The sequence below is a fragment of the Piliocolobus tephrosceles genome, chromosome 7 (genome assembly GCF_002776525.5).
Source record: "Piliocolobus tephrosceles isolate RC106 chromosome 7, ASM277652v3, whole genome shotgun sequence".
Taxonomy (NCBI): domain Eukaryota; kingdom Metazoa; phylum Chordata; class Mammalia; order Primates; family Cercopithecidae; genus Piliocolobus; species Piliocolobus tephrosceles.
The window spans coordinates 49,007,923-49,029,812 of record NC_045440.1 but is presented as its reverse complement, the minus strand read 5'-3'; the positions used below and the strand labels follow the sequence as shown (position 1 = coordinate 49,029,812).

At 44.3% G+C, this 21,890-nt stretch overlaps 1 long non-coding RNA gene across 1 annotated transcript in view; it reads right to left on the bottom strand.

The window, feature by feature from the left end:
- Positions 1-21,890, bottom strand: part of LOC113225153 — a 193,078-nt gene that overhangs the window by 115,216 nt on the left and 55,972 nt on the right. Inside the window, exon 2 of the long non-coding RNA XR_003309779.1 lies at positions 7,357-7,459. This is a non-coding gene — a long non-coding RNA (uncharacterized LOC113225153). The remainder of the gene's footprint in view (positions 1-7,356; positions 7,460-21,890) is intronic.

Here is a 21,890-nt window from a genome sequence, read left to right as displayed (position 1 = left end):
TCTGTCACCCAGGCTGGAGTACTGTGGCCAGATCTCAGCTCACTGCAAGCTCCGCCTCCCGGGTTCACGCCATTCTCCTGGCTCAGCCTCCCGGGTAGCTGGGACTACAGGTGCCCGCCACCTCGCCCGGCTAGTTTTTTGTAGTTTTTAGTAGAGACAGGGTTTCACCATGTTAGCCAGGATGGTCTCGATCTCCTGACCTCATGATCTGCTCGTCTCGGCCTCCCAAAGTGCTGGGATTACAGGCTTGAGCCACCACGCCCGGCCTGTTCTAACTTTTTGATGTGGCTATTTAATCCTAGAAATTTCCTTAACACTGCCTTAGCTGTGTCCCAGTGATTCTGATGTGTTTTATCTTTGTTTTCACTAGTTTCAAATAACTTCTTGATTTTTGCCTTAATTTCATTACTAGCCCAAAAGTCATTTGGGAGCAGGTTGTTTAATTTCCTCGTAATTCCATGGTTTTCAGTGACTTTTTAAAGTCTTGATTTCTGTTTTTACTATGGACATTTTCAGTTTCTTTCATCAATGTTTTATAGTTTTGAGGGTAAAAATCTTTCACCTCCTTAGTTAAATTTATTCCTAAGTATTTTATTCTTTTGATGTTATTGTAAATGAGATTGTTTCTAAATTTCTTATTCAGATAGTTCATTGTTGGTATATAAAGCTGCAACTGATTTTTATGTGTTTAACAGTTTTTGGTAGAGTCTTGGGTTTTCTGTATATAAAATCATCTTATCTACAACAAAGGCAGTCTTTCTTCCTCCTTTCTGATTTGAATATTTCTTATTTCCTTTCTTGCTTAATTGCTCTAGCTAGAACTTCCAGTACTATTTTGAATAAAATTAGTGAGAGTGGACATCTTTGTTTTGCTTTTAATCTTAACAGAAAAGCTTTTAGTTTTTTGTCATTGAGTATAATGTTAGCTGTGGGCTTGTTATATATGACCCATATTAGGTTAAGGTGCATTCCTTCTAAACCTAATTTGTTGAGACCTGTTATCATGAAAGGATGTTAAATTTTATCAAATGTTTTTTCTGCATCTATTGAGGTTATCATATGACTTTTATCCTTTATTCTGTTAATATGGCATATTATGTTGATTTGCATATGTTAAACCAATCTTGCATCCCAGGAATAAATTCCTTATATTGTGTGATCATTTAATGTGCTGTTCAGTTTAGTTTGCTAATATTTTGTTCAAGATTTTTACAACAATGTCCATCAGAAATATTGGCCTATAATTTTCTCCTACGTGATGTCCTTGTCTGGCTTTGGCTTGGTAAAGCAAGCTTAGAATTGTTTCCTCCTCTTCAATTTTTGTGGAAGAATTTGAGAATAATTAGCATTAACTCTTTATATTTTTGGTAAAATTTACCAGTGAAGCCATTTGATCCTTGGCTTTTCTTGGTTGGGAAGTTTTTGATAACTGGTTCAATCTCTTACTTGTTAATGATGTATTCAGATTTTCTATTTCTTCATAACTCGATTTCAGTATGTTGTGTTTCCAGGAATTTATTTATTTCTTCTAGACTATACAATTTTTTGGTATGTAATTGTTCACAGTAGTCTTTTATGATCAGACATACTACTGTGGTATCAGTTGTAATGTTTTCTCTTTTGTTTATAATTTTAAGTCTTGTCTTAGTTACTCTAGCTAAAGGTTTTTTAAAATTTTGTTTATCTTTGCAAAAGACCAGCTCAGTTTCCTTGACCTTTTTATTGTCCCTCTAGTCTCTATTCATTTGTTTCTGCTCTAATCTTTATTACTAATCTTTGCTAATCCTCTGCTAACTTTGCAGTTAGTTTGCTCTTCTTTTTAAATTTCCTTGAGGTGTAAAGTTACATTGTTCACTTGATATGTAACTTCAGTTCATTCATTGTCTTCTTCAGCTCCCAAATTGCTGTTTGGTTCTTTTTTATAGTTTCTAACTCTTTATTAAATTTCTCATTTTGTTCATGCATTGTTTTTCTTATTTTATTTAGTTCTCTATCCATATTCTCTTGTAGCTCACTGAACTTCTTTAAGAAAATTAATTTGAATTCTTTGTCAGGCAATGTATTTATTTATTTATTTGTTTTCTGGTCTTTAAACATCAATTTTGGTTTTCTTTTTATTATTATTATACACTTTAGGGTTCATGTGCACAATGTGCAGATTTGTTACATATGTATACATGTGCCATGTTGGTGTGCTGCAGCCATTAACTCATCATTTACATTAAGTATATCTCCTAATGCTATCCCTTCCCCCCTCCCCCGACCCCACAACAGGCCCCAGTGTGTGATGTTCCCCTTCCTGTGTCCAAGTGTTCTCATTGTTCAATTCCCATCTATGAGTGAGAACATGCAGTGTTTGGTTTTCTGTCCTTGCCATAGTTTGCTGAGAATGATGGTTCTCAGCTGCATCCTTGTCCCTACAAAGGACATGAACTCATCCTTTTTTATGGCTGCATAGTATTCCATGGTGTATCTATGCCACATTTTCTTAATCCAGTCTGTCATTGATGGACATTTGGGTTGGTTCCAAGTCTTTGCTACTGTGAATAGTGCTGCAATAAACATACGTGTGCATGTGTCTTTATAGCAGCATGATTTATAATCCTTTGGGTATATACCCAGTAATGGGATGGCTGGGTCAAATGGTATTTCTAGTTCTAGATCTTTGAGGAATCGCCACACTGTCTTCCACAATGGTTGAACTAGTTTACAGTCCCACCAACAGTGTAAAAGTGTTCCTATTTCTCCACATCCTCTCCAGCACCTGTTGTTTCCTGACTTTTTAATGATCACCATTCTAACTGGTGTGAGATGGTATCTCATTGTGGTTTTGATTTGCATTTCTCTGATGGCGGGTGATGATGAGCATTTTTTCATGTGTCAATTGGCTGCATAAATGTCTTCTTTTTGAGAAGTGTCTGTTCATATCCTTTGCCCACTTTTTGATGGGGTTATTTTTTTCTTGTAAATTTGTTTGAGTTCTTTGTAGGTTCTGGATATTAGCCCTTTGTCAGATGAGCAGATTGCAAAAATTTTCTCCCATTCTGTAGGTTATGTCAGGCAATTTATACATCTTTATTTATTTGGGGTCAACAACTGGAGATTTATTTCGTTTCTTTAGTAGTGTCATATTTTCTTACTTTTCATGTCCCTTGACGCCTTGCACTGTTATCTTTGCATTTGAAGAAGCAGTCACTTCCTCCGGTCTTAACTGACTAGCTTCAGCAGAGAAAGATCTTCACCAGTCAGCCTGGCTAGAGATTCTGGGGGTCTCTCATATCTCTTTATGACTACATTCACTCCACTCTTCCATTTTCCCCCAGAGTGGGGGCAGGGGGCGGTCTTAGGATTGTGTGCTTTCTCTCAAATCCTCTTAATCTTGTAAAACCAGACCAAGTACTGACAGCCTCCCATTTGTTTTCCCTAGGGTAGCACCCTGAAGTGTTTAAGGTTGTGTATCTTCTACCAATTCAGCAGAGCTGAGACAGCTGCTGATATCTATGTGCTGTCTGTGTGGGAATGCGCATTCCACCTGCAGGGGAGCATGGGAAGCTATCTGAGAGGGATCACATGTGCTGGCCATTATGGTGCAGACACTCATAAGCTAGTTGGGGGTCCCTTATCTAACAGATACCCCACAGGGCTCATGGGGTGAGCCTGGTGGGGCTCCTGGTGAAGTCTCTGAGCTGACCAGTAGGATCTGCAGCTGTATGAGAGTGTCATGCACAGACTGCTGTGAAACCCTGCCCCGTTTTCTCTGCTCCTGCTGCTCCCAGGCAATTCAGCTGTGCCAATCCCCGTAGCATTCTGGATGGGGTGAGACAAAAGTGAGTTTCCTGGGCAGTATCCCACAAGATTTGTTTCTGAGTTTATTTAGGTTGCTATAATAAGATATCATAACCTGGGTGGCTTATAAATAACTGTGAGAAATAAATGTTTATCACAGGCTGGAAAGTCCAAGATCAAGTATCAGACAGACTCAGTTTCTGATGAGGGCCCATTACTCACAGATAGTGACTTCTAGTGGTGTCCTCACTTGGTAGAAGGGGTTGGGCAGCTCTCGGGTGCCTTTTTTATTAGGACACTAATCCCATTCATGAGAGCTACACCCTCATGATTTAATCATCTCTCAAAGGCACCGTCTCTTACTACCATCACGTTAGAGATTAGATTTCAGCATACGAATTTGAGGGGGACATTCATTCAGATCATAGCAGCCAAGGAAGCCAGGAACTCACTTTGCTCTTACTTTCCTCCATGGAAGAAATTGTAGGCTGAGGGTTTCTTTTGGCACTGATCTGTGCTGCCTTCAGGGAGGGATGACACACAAAAAATGAAACTGCTCTTCTCACCCTCTTCAATGCTTCTATTCTTGGATTTTTTTGCTCCCCCATGTTGCCGGAACCTCTAAGCTAGTCTTCTGGGTTTCCATAAAGGTATTGTCACTTAAGTGGTTATTAAAACCAGTGTTTCTGCGGGTACCAGAGGGTTGAGGGATGGAACCTCCTATTCTGCCATCTTGTTGATGTTTCTTAGAGTGTTCGGGTGTATATATGTTTATAATTGTTATATCTTTTTCATGGATTGACCTTTTATTATTATAAAATGTCCCTCTTTATCTCTAGCAACATGTTTATCTTAAAGTCAATTTTGTCTGATAGTATAGCAACTCCAGCTTTATTAATGGTTGCTGTTTGCAAAATATATCTTTACCATCTTTTTACTTTCAATCTATTTATATCTTGTACTCTAAATTGTGTCCCTGTAGAGAGCATACACTTAATCCTATATTTTTATCCAGGATTACAAGTTGTACCTTTCAGATTGTTATTTTATTATTGTTTTATTCATTCACATTTAATGTTATTATTGGTGCAGTTACATTTATGTCTGTCATTTTACATTTTGTTTCTCTTTGTCTATTACTCCTTTACTACTTAACTGAATATTTTCTAGTGTAACATTTTATTCCTTTAACGATTTCTTCAGGTTTTTGTTTTTGGTGTTCCTCTAAGGTTTACATATATCTGGTAACTTATCAAAATCTACTTCAGATGTGTACTAACTTAAGGTAGTTATAGTAATGAGATATAATGAGATATAGTATAGAGATATAGTAATGCCTGCTCCATTATTGAGCCAGTTGTGACTAGGAGAGGCAGTGCACTCACAGCCACATTGTAGCAGTGAGAGGAGTTGGGATTAACAGGAGCATTTAGTAACTGGCGTAACTCACCTTTAACTGTGCATTAGAGTCATCATTGTAGCTTCTAAAAATGCCAAAATATCAGCTCCATCCCAGAGTTTCTGCTCAAACATTCAGCTGGTGAGGCTGGCCATCAGTATTAAGTTCTTCCAGTGATTCTAACGTACAGACCTCAGAACCAGGCACAGCACAGTATATCTACTGAGGTTGCAACTGCTGAGGATCTGAGGCTTCAAGCTAAACTTTCTCCAGTTTTCAAGTTGTCCAACCAACTATTTGACAGTCCCACCAGACTCTGCTAATTATCCAGCTTCCCCCTTTTAAAGCTAGACTGCTGAGCAGAAGCTTAGTCCTTGGCAGAACCCTCCCATTTAGACACCAAAGAACACACTTCCAGCTGCTAGCCAAGACCCCCCTCTACAGAGACCATGCTGCACTAAGGTGTTGCCACTCTTCAGGCCTCAAGTATTGTCATTATCAAAGGTTCCTGCCACTACCCACCCCCTGCCTATCAGATAGGGTCCTTTTGGATATTAGAGTTGGCCTTCCCCATGGCTACTGCTTTTTCCCTTTAATATCCTAGCCCCAGACACTTCTGGCTATGCCCTACAGAAGCAGAAAGTCCCATTTCTGGGAAGTGAAGAGGCCAAAGAAGGGTAATCAAATAAACTTAGTGTGCAGCCCTGTGGTCAAGCATAATGGGAGTATCACCGATGATGACTAAAAATCAGCAGTGCCCAGATTCCAAGAACCAAATCAGATTCTTATACACATGGTTCCACCCCTGCCCGTAAGCTGGAGCTGGAGGCCATTATCCTTAGCAAACTAGCACAGGAACAGAAAACCAAATACCACATGTTCTCACTTATAAGTGGGAACTAAATGATGAGAACACATGGACACATAGAGGGGAGCAATACACCTGGGGCTTTTCAGAGGGTGACAGGTGGCAGGAGGGGGATGACCAGGAAAAACAACTAATGAGTACTAGGCTTAATACCTAGGAAATGAAATAATCGATACGACAATCCCCATAGCACAAGTTTACCTATGTAACAAACCTGCACTTGTACCCCTGAACTTAAAATAAAAGTTAAAACAAAAAAATCTTTCTCTCCCATCTGACCTGCCCCTCTGTCACTCCACCCCTGTCTGGGCTCATTCTCAGGTCCTGCTTTAATTGCCATCTCATTATCTCATGGGAGGGAGATGTTTCCACAGAGCACATCTGCCCAGAACTGACAACTCTTGACAATGGGTTCATAACCCATTTTGTGTAGCCAGTTAGAAGTGTGGAGCTGGGCTCACCTGCGGGAGTGAGCAAGTCCACACAGGGTTCCAAGGTGCTGTCAGCTGCTCGCTAGTGTTCAATCTGGGAAGGACTGCTGGAGGTGAGCAACTCAGAGCAGGGGTTGGGGGGGACCATTCCCATGCCCCCAATGTGAACATCTTTTTTACTCTTTTAAGCACACTACCTGTTTGCCTGGATCTGATAGTTGAATACCTAGGACATAGAGAAGGGTTTTTTGTTGTATGAAAAAATAAATCAATTACCCTTAGAACCACAATGGCACAGTTAACTGCCGAAGTCCAGTTCTCACAGATCACAGGTTTTTCGAGAAAGTGAGCCTCATTATTCTTGGACAGAGGAGTACTTTGAGTGTTTTCTCATTCTGTCTCCAGGCGGCACCAACACTGGAAAACATGGCTAAGTGGGCTGTTTGGCAAACAGACACCTCACACCTTATGCCTTTCCCAGGCACACACTCTTCCCACGCCTGCATTTCTGGGGCTGATTCCTGTTCCTTTTGCAGACGCTCCAGAGCTGGCACTATGGGCTGCTGGCTGCCTGGGCCCTGGCCGGGTCCAGCAGCAGAGGTGTGGTTTGATGAGTTGCACTTCTGGGATTATTTGGAGAGGCAAGAAAAAGGAGAGGGAAAAGAGCTCAAACCCTCTCTGTGATGGCCCAGGTTATGTTCAAAGACAGAAACAGGACCTGGGCTCAGAGGATGAGCTGGCCAGGAAATGAGCTCTCAACGTGATGAAGCAGACAGCCCTGGATACTTCGGAGGGCAGAGGCCAGGGGCTATTTCTACAGTCAAAGAAACAGATGTAACAATCTGGGAGAGGACAGTGTGTATTGTACCTACCTGGCTGGAAGACTGAAGATGTCTCACTGCTTTTTTTCCTCTCAGGCTTCTTGTGCCCCCTCCTCTTGCAGTCCTCATTCTTACTCAGTAAGGTGCCATTCTCCTGCCAACAAGACGACAATCTCTGCAAGACCACTTCTGTTTAAAATTACACATTTCAGTGAGTCACAGTTGTCCTGCAAGGACACAGTTGTCCTGAATGATAGCTGCATTCATCAGAATCCCGCACCCCATACATGTGTGCTTTGGGGTTAGTGATTCAAACACTATTTGAAGTAGTATACCACAGAATTTAACTCTCCTCCCACTCACCTCCCATCACACTTAAAAATCCGTCTGAATTCTTAAAGCAGGTGGGTGGGAGCACCTCAGTTACCCAGGACCACAGCACTCTCTGCACAGCAGAATTTCCTATTGAGGCCCTCTCATTATTCTTGACTCATCTTACCTTCTAGAGTAGGTGGCCTCAGAATGTCTCCTCTCATTGTGATAGACAAGATAAAATATGAGAAGTAGACCTGCAGAGAATAACAACCTTGAAACTCTTGTAGCATTTCTGTGAAAGGTCCACCTACTGCATGGTCAAACTCTGCTGTATAGAGACACATTCATGATTTTGCTGAGAACTGAGGACCAAACACCTATGTCAAGGTTCAAACTGGTCTACTTTTATTCATGACATAAGGGAAACCATGGAACTCATGGTGCTTTATTTAGTTTCAATCTCTATCTACCTGTCTATCCCAGTTGCTAGCCATTTCAAAGATGAACTAGGACTAAAAGAAACAAGTGTCTCTAACTACAATTACATCTTCCCTTTCAGTCTCTGGTTTTTATTCTTTATCCTTTTTTGAATGGTCTTATTGTATGTGACTTTTAGTCTAAGCAAACTCAAACTTTTATTTTTAAGTAAGCACTGTGTAGTAATCAAGGTATTATGTACATTCGCAAAAGATGAACCCACAGCATGTAGATCTGGAGAGGAATTACAAATTAGGAGAAAGCCAGCACTAACTCTACCCAGAGCACCCCTGGCTCAGGAGAAACCTCCAGAGCACTGGAGGAAGGACACTCACAGATCCCTAGGGCCTCAGGCACAGCCCATAAGGGCGGAAGGGTGCTGCATGAAAGCTCTAGCCCTCAAGAGGTGCAGGGACCTGGTGGTATAAAGAGGATGGCACAGTGCCCTCCATGGAGTCCATGCCCATGCCCCGGTTGATGACGGAATCATTGAAAGGCCATTGGAAGATTTTACAGACTACATTGCATTTCTCAACTATATTTAGACCAGGGAATAAGTTATCACAGAGACATTTAGGACTGTGAGGCCAACTGGGGTCACCCTGAAAGAGAACCTTTTTAAAACCTTAAGAAAAAGTAACTATATAAGTCAGTAAAAACCTGAAAATACATACTATGCCCTTTCAAAAAAAAGTCAGTGCCTTTTTCAAAAGCCATGTAAACTGCAGAGCCAAAAGGAAAAAAAAAAAAAAAGTAGCTTTTCAAAGTGTTAGGGCAGTCATGGCTCTTTCACAGAGGTCCCTAGACAGAGATCCATAAAAGTGGGCGACACTTCCCACTGCTTCACCAACTTGTGAAAGCCAAGACTAAAATGCCACTCCTACCTTCACTTCCTTCCACTCCCAAACTCAGATTGATCTTGAACTAAGGGAAGAATCACTCCAAGCCACAGATACCCAGAGCATGGCGTATCAAAACTCATCATTAGTGAAAGTGGAGAGCCTTCAGCAGCCCCTCCCTGGGCGGGTCTTCTGGCTGCTTTAGGCATCCAAACAGCCCTGGGAACTGGGGCCCCGTGTTATAGATCAGGAAATGGAAGCAGAAGCTGGGAAATGCACCCAAAGTCATACAGAGAGGAGGCAGCAGAACAGAGATCCAAATCCACTCCAGTCCATGCAGTTCATTTCTGACAGCTTTAAATTCCTTTTTTCTCTATTAGTTTCTGCTCAGCTTTCAATGCTCCTGTCTTTTATCAAGTCTGATCTCAGGAAAGGATCTGGAATCAGCCGTCTGAATCCCAGCATGATTTTTAGTATTATCACCTGAACCCATATACATGCATGGTTTTTCTGATTATGAAAATACAGAATCACGGAATTTTGAGACTGGAATAGCTCTGAGCAGTCCACTAGTACAACTGCTTCCTTTTAAAGAAGCTCAGTTTTGGGTTCAAAAAAGATAACAACTTGCTCAAGATCACACAGCTAAATAAGTCTCTGAAGGACTCCTCATCCAGAAAAATCATACATTTCCTGAAAAATAATTGGTAATTTTTAAAATCATTTTAAGGTTGACAATAAATCTTTCCATTAGCAGTGAAGCTCTGAGGAGGCAAGATCCAATGAGAAATTTCTCTTCAATTGCCAAAAGAAGTATGAGGACGTGAAATCGACCCTCGGAAGGATTCCTTCTCCGTTAAAGGCCCATCAAGCCATGTTGAGCAAATGCAAGGAAGAGCTCAGGGAAGGAGCCCGTCCCTGCAGGGCTGCGAATCCTCAGTCTCGGTGTCCCGAGGGGGCCGTCCAGTAGGCCCTTCAGACATTTACGCCCAGGCCAGGCCCTCCACCACGGGAAAAGTGAGTCCCGTCACTGAGCAAGGACCCTAGGCTTTCCCAGCTGGGTGGGGCCCAGGAACTGGGAATCTGGGCCGGACCGGGGTAGGGCGCAGCACCCTTCCCTGCAGTTGGGCTTCTGGCCCTAGTTAGTGGACATTAGACTCATGTGCTGGCTTTAGCCCTGGTTGAGAGGATGCTCCTGTGGGAGAGGCCAGGCACAGATGGCGGCATGATCTACAGCTGTTCAGAAGACGATGTTGACAAAGCAAGCTTGACTGGGCTCATTGGAAGCCTGTGAGATGGCTCACTCTAACCCCAAATAGCCCACCCACCTTGATTGCAACTTCCTGAGCCTCAGCAGCCACCCCCACCACGCCCCCACTTGCTGAAAAAGTGGCAAGGTGCCCCCCAGATAAATTTTCCTTGGAGAGTCAGTTTTCACCTAGTTAAAATGGGATATAAACTTGGTTCTGAGCAGGACGTGAAAATGCCTGTGTGCTGGTCAAACTTCATGTGTATGACAGACAAACGGAGTCTGCCACCTCCAAAGCCAACGTGAAACACTGCTGAAGAAATCAACTTCTAAACACTGAATGAAACATTTTACTAAATTACCATTAATTGCCTTCATTCCCTATGTCCTTAGATAGGAGTCAAATTTTAAAGATTTTGTGAGAGAAAAGAAGCAAGGTTTTTCTTTTTTCTTTTCTCAACTTTTATTTTAGGTTCAGGGAGTTCGTGTGTAGCTTTGTTACATGGGTAGATTAGGTGTCACAGGGGTTTGGTGTACAAATGATTCCATCACCCAGGTAGTGAGCATAGTATCTGATAGGTAGTTTTTCAATCCTCTCCTTCCTCCCACCCTCCGGCCTCCAATGGCCCCAGTGTGTGTTGTTGCCATCTTTACGTCCATGTATTCTCATCATTTAGCTTCTACTCACAAGTAAGACCACGTGATATCTGGTTTTCTGTTCCTCCACTAATTTGTTTTGGATAATTGCCTCTAGCTGCATCCATGTTGCTGCAAAGGACATGATTTTGAAGTTCTTTTATGGCTGCATGATATTCCATAGTGTATAGGTACCACATTTTCTTTATCCAGTCTATCATTGAGGGGCATTTAGGTTGATTCCATGTCTTTGCTATTGTGAATAGTGCTGCAATGAACATATATGTGCATGATAGAACAACATCTATTCCTTTGGGTATATATGCAGTAACGGGATTGCTGGGTCAAATGGTAGTCCTAAGTTCTTTCAGAAATCTCCAGACTGCTTTCCACAGTGGCTGAACTAATTTACATTCCCACCAGCAGTGTATAAGCATTCCTTTTTCTCCACAACTTCATCAGGATCTGTTATAATATTTTTTTACTTTTTAATAATCGCCATTTTGATTGGTGTGAGATGGTACCTCACTGTGGTTTTGATTTGCATTTCTCTAATGATCAGTGATGCCGAGCATTTTTCATATGCCTGTTGGCCATGAACATGCATATCTTCCTTTGAGAAGTATCTGTTAATGTTCTTTGCCCATTTTTTAGTGGGGTTGTTTTTCTCTTGTAAATTTGTTTAATTTCCTTATAGATGGTGGATATTAGACCTTTGTCAGATACACAGTTTGCAAATATTTTCTCCCATTTCATAGGTTATCTGTTTACTCTGTTGATAGTTTCCCTTGCTGTGCAGAAGCTGTTTAGATTAATTAGGTCCCACTTGTCTATTTTTCTTTGGGTTGCAATTGCTTTGGGGGACTTCGTCATGAAATCATTGCCAATGCCTACGTCCAGAATGGTATTTCCTAGGTTTTCTTCTATGGTCTCTATAGTTTTAGGTCTTACATTTCAGGCTGTAATCCATCTTGAGTTGATTTTTGTATATGGTGAAAGGAAGAGGCCGCCTTCTTTCCAGGGCCTGCCCTGATCCAGCTCTTCCTATAAATCTTCCTTCCCAGCCCTCACAGGCCTCTCAGGCCTGGGTGCAGCCTTCTCCTTGACCTCTGAGTCTGCTCCTTCCTCTGAATTCGTAGACTTGGGGACACAGAGGTTGCGTGGGCTGCACAGCCAGTCCACCCAACTTCCTGCTGAGCCCTCCCCCGGGTCCTGTGCCCAGTGCATCTCTCCATCTTCCCCTGCTCATTGCTCTTGCCATTTCTCTGGAGTTGCATCTCAGTCTACGTACTGTACTTTGCTTCAAGGGCTCCTGCCTTCTCATTCCTCTTTATAAGCCACAATTTCACTTGGGCAAAAATAAACTTAGCTCTGTAAAATACTGCCATCCACACCACACAGCTTCCCCCCATCACCAGTGCCTTCACTGTTGCCAGGATTACCAACTGCTTTTCTTCAGGAGTCATTTTCACGAACTTTAAACACATTTCCATGTCCAGGACACCACTGTCTTGTTCACTTAACACCTGGTGTTATCATGTCATTCCTACCTCTCCTCCCGCTCAGAATCACCCTCTCAATGAGCACTCACTTTTGGGAGAAGTACTTTTAAAGGTAATTTTAATGATTAACTTCACTTTCATTCATAATTTGATTCTGCATCTATATAAAGAATTGTTGGGCAACTCTAAATGTAAAAATCTCCATTTACCTGGAAAAGCTTTGAATGTGACCAAGTGTTGAATGTACTCAAGAAATATCTGTTCAAAGGATAAATGGATGAATAGATGGATGGTTCGATGGATCAATGAGTCCCATACTACACTTTCTGCAGAGACCAGCATCCATTTCACTTTGAGTTACAGCTCCAGGGCGGGGGGTAGGGGGGGGTAAGCAATGCGGTCATGATGACTGCTCCTGAGCCACCACCACCCCACCCACACATATGGTCATCGGTCATTTCTAGAGGGTCTGTGCTGTAGAACTTCACACAATGCAGCCATGAAACACAGGGGACCCACTAAATGTAAGCTGATTGAAATTAAAGTAATCACAATAAAATAGTATTGCAGTCATAACCAGCTACATGTCAGGTACTCACAGCTGTATGTGACTAGTACTACCATATTGGATAGTGCATGTTATAGAACATTTTCATCAACATAGAAATTCTATTGAACAGTGCTTATATGGAGGGTATCTGAAAGCCATTTCAGATTCCCCAGAACCCCTTCCATGAGAGGCGACAAGCTCATAGCAGTACCCTGCTTCATGCCAACATGACCCATACTGGTCATATGAGACACCCTGTCATTTGCATGACACAATGGAAAATACATGTTTGGCTTTTGTCCCCAGTTTCTGGGGACAAAGTTCCTATCACTTACAATCCTGAGTGACAGGGGTGAGAGGAATGTCTTCTGTTATTCATAACAAGCCCCTTTCCACCACACCTGAGTTTATACCATTGAGGTAAGTTTTGGTGGACCCTAGACAGTTTCAGGATGGGGCTGGTTGCCCAGGAACCAACCACATGATTAGAGAGTTGTAACTCTCAACTCCACACCCTGGGGCAGGATCTGGAAATTGAGTTCAATCACCAATGGCCGGTAATTTAACCAAGCATGCCTACAACATGGAACCCCCATTAAAAACCCTTAAACGAAAGGCTTAGAGTGCTTCCCAGTTGTTGAACACATGGAGGGGCTGGGAGGGTGATACACCCAGAGAGGGCACTCCCTTCCCCACACCTTGCCCTATGCATCTCTGCCATTTGGCTGTTCCTAAATTGTATCCTTCCCAATAAACTGGTAATCATTAAAGTAAAATGTTTCCTGAGTTCTGTAAACCATTATAGTAAACTATCGAACCTCAGAGGGGATTCGTGGGTATCCCCAGTTTGTAGCCCAATGGGACAATAGTGTGGGTAACCTGGGCACCCACTGCTTGCAGCTGGCATCTGAGATGATAGGCATTCTTGCACGACAGAGCCCTTAATTTGTGGGGTCTGGGTTACTCTGGAGAATTGGTGTCAGAATTGAATTGAATCACTGGACACCCAGTTGGTATCAGAGAATCAGAAAATCAAACCATGCAAGGAAAGAACTCACTCAGTTTGAAATGGAGAAAATAGTCTGCAATGTTCTCCTTCAACAAAAAGACTGTGGGGTGATGTTTTGGTCACATTGTGCCTGCAAGAAGGCTGCCTTTAGAGGTGGGGGAGGCATTTCTATTTATACACTGTCTGCAGAGCACTTTGCAATCCTTCAGCATGAAAGGCTCTATATAAGTGCAAGGTGTTATTGCAAGGTGTTAACAGTTCCAAATGAACCCTTTCATTTAACTGTGTCAACCTCTGGATTAGCCAGTCTTAACTCAATAGATGGTGGAGTGGGTAGTACTAACGAGCTTTTGTTTAGAATATTTATATGTCTGACCTGAGAATTATGAAAGATTTTTTCAATTCGTGCCAGGGGAAATTTTAAACATTTTTGCCAAAAACACATAGGTCATAGAACCTTATTCTTCATTTTCTTTAAATGTAGGTAGAATTAAATCCAGAAATAATAATGGTAATAATACTAAATATTTCTCCAGCATCTTTCTTTCAAAACTTTTGAGAATGTGTCTGTGGATTACCTTACTTACCCCAGACATATTTGCTCTGAATAGTCAATGTCAGTAGTAAGGAAAGGAGAAGCTGTGGGCATTAGCCTGTGCTATTTCTCTCCTAATCTCTGTGGAGGAGGAGAAGGCTTTTGATCTATGCTCCCAGCATCTCTGTGGTGCAATCCAAACTCCTAGATGTGACTCAGGCACTTACTTCTGGGAGTTCATTTCCTGGGTGGAAGCCTGCAGGCTCAGGGAGTAAGCCTCAAGACACACTGCTTCACAGACACAACCGACTGGCCTCCCCTCATAACAGTGACAACCCCAGCATGGAAGATCATCACATACTTTGTGTTAGTCAGGGTTTTCCAGAGAAAAGGAACCAATAGGATACACACACACACACACACACACACACAGAATGGGAGCGGGGGAGGGATTTAGTATAAGGAATTGCTTCATGTGATATGGGCCTGGCCCTCTGCAATGCCAACATTCCATTTGAGCCTGAAAGCTAGAATCTGCTGTGGAATGAGGAAGAGGTGATATTCCAGGATGAAGGCCTCCAGGCAGGAGGATTCTCTCATGCTTTGGGGAGGTCGGTCTTTTGTTCTAGTCAGGCCTTCAACTGGTTGTATGAGGCCCTGAACACCGGGAGAGGCGCTCAACTTTACTCCATCTACTGACTTAGATATTAATCTCACCCAGAAACATCTTCACAGGAACACCAAAAATAATGTTTGATAAATCTCTGGGCAGCCCATGGCCTAGTCAAGTGGACACCTAAAATTAACCAGCACCTGTGGTGCACACAGAACAGAAGGGCTGCTCTGAGAGGAACCCAGCACAGTCCGCATGCATCCCTCTTACCTTTGGTGGAATCGGTTTTCTCAGCCCTTCCACCGACCATCAGGGGAGCCACCAGCCATGGCGGAGCCCAGGCCAACAAGACTCAGCAGCAAGTTTCCTTATAGCCCAAATCTCCACTCGGATGAGCTGGGAATCGCAGAGTGCAAACACCAGTGCTGTCAGCACCACCTGAGGCCCAGTCTCCCCATCCCCAGCTGTCATCGCAACCCCCGGGGCTCCTGTAGCCCAACATTGAGTCTCCTCTGCAGCCAGCCCCACCCGGAATGCGCTCTCCCTCAGGACTCACTCACAGTCAGCCCCGCAGGAAATGTGTCCACACGCCCATCCCCTGAAAGGGACCCTCCACCCTCTGCCCTGTCTCCACTCAGAATCCGCAATGACTGGGGCTTCCAGAGGATTGTTGTCAACCTCCTGGTTTTACAGAAGTCACAGAGGCCTGGAGGGGAAGCACCTTGGCCAAGATCACTCAGAGAGCTCCTGAGACCTGGTCTGATCTACAGCAGCATGTCTGCTGACATCGCGTGTGATTTCTCACCCTGCCCAGCCTTTCCTTCCTGTGTGTGGGGACAACCTCGTTTGGTGCCAGAACTGGGGATCTCATTTTCTTTGCACATTCCCGCCGTGGCCCTGACTCTCACTGAAGCCAGTGCTGCCTGCATCTCCCCATGGCTCGGTAGCAAGTTTTCTGCAGCCTCACCCCTTAATGACAGGAGCACTCCTCGGACTTCAGGAAGATCACGGATGCTCCCTGCACACTCCCAAACATGCCGCCTCACCTGAGTTCTGGCAAGTGACCATATGCCAGCCAAGAATCTAAATGGTCTTGCTGAAATCCATGTTAATCAGCGCTGGCCCACAGGGAGACAGACACCAGGCGGGGTGAATTGCGTGCCCAGGGCTGCAGAGTGGGCACACAGAGTGGGATGCAAACCCAGGTTGGTCCACACCCAAAACCCTGCTACCAGGGACCCTCACCACAGCCCTGTGCAGGCCTAGCAGGCCTCGGCAGCAGAGCACATACCGAAGGGCACTCCTCCTCCTGGGGGAGGACAAACAGCAACAGCTGCACCCCAGGCAGCACAGGACCCACAGTAGCCAATCCTTGCAAAGTCCTCACTGAGGCTGCAAGGCCACCTTGGCTTTTTCCATCCAAAAGAGTGAGTCAGAGCCAGATGTGGATGGTGCCTGGACTTCCTGGCTCCAGGGCCTAGACGCCTGGCCTACCCAGCCCTCACAGCAGATCCACACCTCTGAGCTCCCAGCTGGAATGCCCCATGCTGATGGATATGGACTGTCGGTCAGTCCATGTAGTAGGTGACAGTTCTGGAAACTTCACAGAAAAGTCGGTTCTTTTAAAATTTCCAGTGTTTTTGTTAGTCCCAAAAGGAAGATCTGTGCATTCTAATCACTTCTGCTCTGCCAGTTCTAAACGGCAACAGGACTTTCCCTGGGCACTAAAGAATGCCCACCATATAAAGCCTCGGCCAGGGCTAAATTCTAACTAAAATTTAATCCCAAGGGCCAGGCATGCTGGCTTATGCTTGTAATCCCAGCACTTTGGGAGGTTAAGGTGGGAGAATCGCTTGAGGCCAGGAGTCTGAGACCAGCCTGGGCATCATCATGAGACTTCATCTCCACAAAAAAAGCAAAAAATTAGCCGGGCATGGTGGTGGTGCATGCATGTAGTCCTAGCTACTCGGGAGGCTGAGGTGGGAGGATCACTTGAGCCTGGGAGGTCAAGGCTGCAGTGAGCTGTAATCACACTGCTGCCCTCCAGCCTGGGCAACTGGGCAACAGGGCAATACCCTATCTCAAAAAAAAAAAAAAAAAGAAATTAATCCCAGATGTTCATGACAACAGAGTAATTTGATACAACCAAATATATCCAAGTCAAAATCATAGGGTGACAAAAATCAATCCCATTGAACTTTGGGGTGTACCCCATGATATGTTTCAAAATGCTGGGGAGCACTGCATTTAATTCATTAGCATCCTTAAAAGGTACAGATTAGGATAGACGGAGAGGCAGTTTGAGAGTGCACCAGAAGAAGGCTGGTTCACAGGCCATGTTTTTGTTCAAAACATCTCACAGAAATACCCCCAAATGGGACAAAATGGGCTCCGTGTCATCTGATTTAACTGCAAAGAACATGGTCCAGCCATCACCTATCATTTTGAGAAGAAAAAATGTGGACCTGAAATACATGATTATTTTTAATCATATGGTACTTTTCATACCTATTTTCTTCTGGAGAGATGTGAAACACATATAATCAACCTGAATTGAAAGGTTGATTACTCAGTGTAGAACTACCTTCAAATACAGATAGCAGAATAGTTCAACTAGCAGGGATTCTGCAGCAGTCCACACCAGTGAGCTAGCACAACCTCATCTTAACAATAAGGCAGCCTTGCCCCAGAGCCACCCTTTCCTCTTCTCTTACATCCCATGCTTTGCTGAGAAACCCACTCCACAAAAGACAAGAGCCCTAATCTGTAGTGTTTGCTCATTTCCATGGTGTAAATACTCCCACCATGGCTGATTTCAAGTCACCAATGGTTTAACCACCAGGTGGCAGAGTTCTTGAATATTTAACCTCCCCCAACACCCTTTCTGCCTTGAGCTGTTCTGGTCAGTCCAGCACAGGGCTATGTCTCATGCCACATTCAACCCAGATATATCCAGAAACTGACCACTTCTCAGTACTGCCTGTTACCTCTCAGATTTCACTACCATAGTCTCTCACCTGGATCGTCACAATCTCCTGCCCTCAGCCTCTGTTCAGCCTTTGCCCCTTTAACATTTCAAAACAGGTGTCTGAGCCTGGCACTCCTTTGCAGAAACCCACCCACCTCCCATGGATGGCAACTGAAGTGCTTGCATGACCTCCAAGCTCACCAAGATCCCGGCTGGACCCTCTGACCTAGCTCAGCATTGTCCGTGGTCACTTCTCCAACCACACACCTCCTCACTGTCCTCTCCATGCATAAGCACACATGTCACCTTCTCAGTGGGACTCCCTGACCATCACACCCGTCACTCCTCATCCCCCTTCCTCCTTTGTTTTCCCCTTGGCCCATCTCATCTAATCCACAGCTATATGATTCACTACGTTCATTCACTTTGTCTCTTCCTACTAGAAGGCAGACTCCAGCCGATTACTTTTGTCTGTTTTGTTCACTGTTAAACTCCTCATCTCACAGCAATGTCTGGCATATAGTCAGTGCCCCATGTTTACTAAAGGAATAAACTCCAGGTTTGCTTTGAGGATCTGGTTAACAATACTTCTCTTTTTGCCTGCCTTTTCCCATATTGAGACCTCCTCAATTTTCTGGACCTCACCAGTGCACGGTACTCCAGCAGACTTGCGCCAGGCCGAGGCCCCGGTACTCCAGCAGACTTGCGCCAGGCTCGCATCTGCCTTTGCCCTGTGAGATCCTCCCTGCACTGGTTCACTTAGTACCATCTTAGCTGCAGCCCAAACACTAGCTATAGAGAAAAGCTTTGAATCCTGTCATCCAAGGAATTATTTCAAGTAGAAACAGAAAAGAAAAAATCTGTCCAAATGTGCCCATAGTGGCAAGAATTCTCATTCACCCAGGGGCTTGCTATTTCTAGCGAGGCCAGTAGAAGAAAAAGACCACTTTCCCCTTAGCAAAGAGGCTTACTCACAAGGGAAATAGCCATACTGTCCTCTGTATGTTGCTAACAGGCTTTTCCCCATCAGAAAAGCCTGAGTTCAGAAACAGGAAACCGACAAGCCTCCAAGCCCAGCCACAGGAAAATCTCCCTCAGTAACAAGTGCTCTTGAACTCACTGGTACAAACAAGAAGTAGAACCTGCTATTTTATTGTTACCCTCTTTCTTCTAGGCATCCTAGAGTGTTCTGCCCCCTTCTAACTACAGCTGGATTATAGCAAATGGACTATTTTGGGCTGTCATCCCTCCAACAAATTATCATTTCTGTTGTGAACTGAACTGCAGACGAGTATGTCTAGATACAATGGCAATGAATATTTAAACGGTGGAACAGTTCAAAAACAAAATGCACAATTTAACAAAGAACTATAAAACCATTATAAGAAACATAAATTCAGGCCCTCGTTGATGCCAATCACGCAGTGACCTAGGAAGTGTCATCTTTGCCCAAAGGAACACGTTTCCAAATACTCAGTCCTTTTAGATTTTACTCCATCTGAGGCTTTTCTCGTGGGCCATGTGCCTCTGGAAGTTGTGTAGCATTCGCTATAGATTCTAAGGTTTCCCTGATCCTTTAGCTCCAGTCCTGCCCTAGTTTTCTCCATCTGTAACCAGTGTGATGCCCCAACTAAGAGGCAGGGTGAATACAGCTCCTCTGCGGCCACCACGTGGAGCCTCCCTGATCCCGTGTCAAAAAGGAGCTCTTTGTGCCTGTTGCTGGCCTCCTCACTCTGTCTCCTTTCCTGCAAAGTGGAAACAGGCAGGTCGACATCGTGGTCATCTGTGGGGTTGCGGCTGGCTGGGCACCAGCGCAGAGCACAGGCGGGCAGATGGCACAGTAGGCACGGGCGGGGACCGAGGGCGCGGTGAGTCTGGAGGCCATAGGTCCCTGTCCGTGTGCCCTTCCCGGCCCAGCATAGACCGCTTAACAGGCACCTGAACGCGAGCTGTCTTTGACTGGTCTGTTCACTTTCACTTTGAACCTTGCAAAGAATCACTGGAAGTGCTTCTAGCCCCACGCACTCGCGGGAAGTCCTCTTCGCGGTTGTCGCCGCGAGGGCTCTTCCTGCACTGAAATGTCTGGCCGGCTCCTCAGCTCCCAACAAGTGGCATTTGCGGAACAGATTGAAGGCAGTGACATCTAGTGGCCCTAGATGGTATTTAACTTAATAAACATACTTTAAATGTATGGGAAGCAAAGTAAGAAATTTAGAGCATGCTACATGTAGCCTCAACAAAGTAGAGGTTTCCAACGAGTGTTAAGAAAAAGGCTTGGATAGGCCCCACCTGCACCTTGCTTTTGTCTTTCTTGCTGGAGGAGCTGGTTTGGTCTGGTATTTTTCGCCAATTTTTGGCCTGCTCAAATAGTTTTGCCCCGGGCAATGAACCTTCCGCTGGAGCAGGTCGGAGAGGTGAGAGTCAGCGTGCAGGCATGGGCAGGTCAAAGATAACCACACAGGAAGGAATCGGCTGCTCATAAAGCGAGTGTAGGGGATGATTAGCCATCAGTCAGCGGACTGAGGGTGCTTCATTTTTCTCAGATTACAAGCACTGCGTTTTGTAATTTAGGGGACTCCTCCCTGTACTGGCCAGCTTGCCTAAGTGCAGCTGCCAGGAATCTGGCAGAGATAACGAGGGAGGGTGTACCTTCAGCCTCCACAAAGTCACAATATTGAATAAAAATGCAGAAATAGAATTGGATCCTTAAGTACAAGGTTTCATGTAGTCTTCATTTCAAAAGAGATTTATGACTTCGGTGTGCCAGAAAGTTTAGATACATTTGCTCAGTTAACACATGGAGAATTCTTGATATTTCTCCATATGGATAAGAATATTCATCACATCATTTATAATCCAAACACAGAAAGTCAAGAAATGTAGAAAACTCATTTTTTAACTACCAACTCACTTATGTGACTTACGCATAGTTGGCATATTAAAATCAGAGTGAAAATTACGCAGTGAATTGTAAAATTCCTGCACCTATCCACAACAATGTCGCGGGGAAAGCTTTTATGTGTCTCAGTGAACTGACCTATTTATGATTGAATATGAATGTGTTCTGATGCTGAGTTTTCTCCATCTCTGTTTTGAGGGCTGACGATCTTAAAGAAGGAAAGAGTCACTGTGGAATGCCAAGCAAATTCCCATACTCCTTAACGGGCCAGCAGCATCCTACAACCAGTAACCGAGAATTATTTTTTAAATCATTCTAAAACTTTCTGTTAGTCTATGAGTCTTAGTTACAAGCCTACCAGCAATGAACACATCAAACTATTTCATAATAAAATAGTAAGAACTTGTCTCTATGTAAGGGAGAAGAAAAACAAAAAATAACTCAGAAAAGCCTGCCTGACTCAAGACAGGACCAATTGAGCTTCCATTTGGATCCCTCTCCAGAAGTTACGGTTGCCTAGGGAGTACAAAGTCTTTATGACCTTCGCAACCAATGTCTCTTGGATCTCGCCTTTTCCCACTCCCATCCAGTCACCCTGGTGCTGAGAACAAACCCGGGGCAGGCTCATGGCACAGGCCGGGTGGGTTCCTGTGCACTGCCACCCAGTGAGCAGCGAGGCATGCTGCACACATGCTATGCCAGCCCCAGGAGCCACGTGTCCAGGATGAGAAGCATGGCAGCCAGGCCAGAGGACAGAGCAGGTTGAAGAGGCACGCAGAGTTTTCCTCATGGAGCTGTTACCACATTGATTAAAGTAATTAAGAAATACCTTTATTTAACACAGAAAGTATGCTCTGACCCTGTGCTGAGCTCAGTTCTGGGGTTAGCAGAGACAAGAATAGTACAGGTCACAGAGGGATGCTTTGGCCGGGGAGTCACACTGGGGTCACAGTGACCGTCAGCAGGGCACTCCCCACTGCCTGTGCCCTCTGA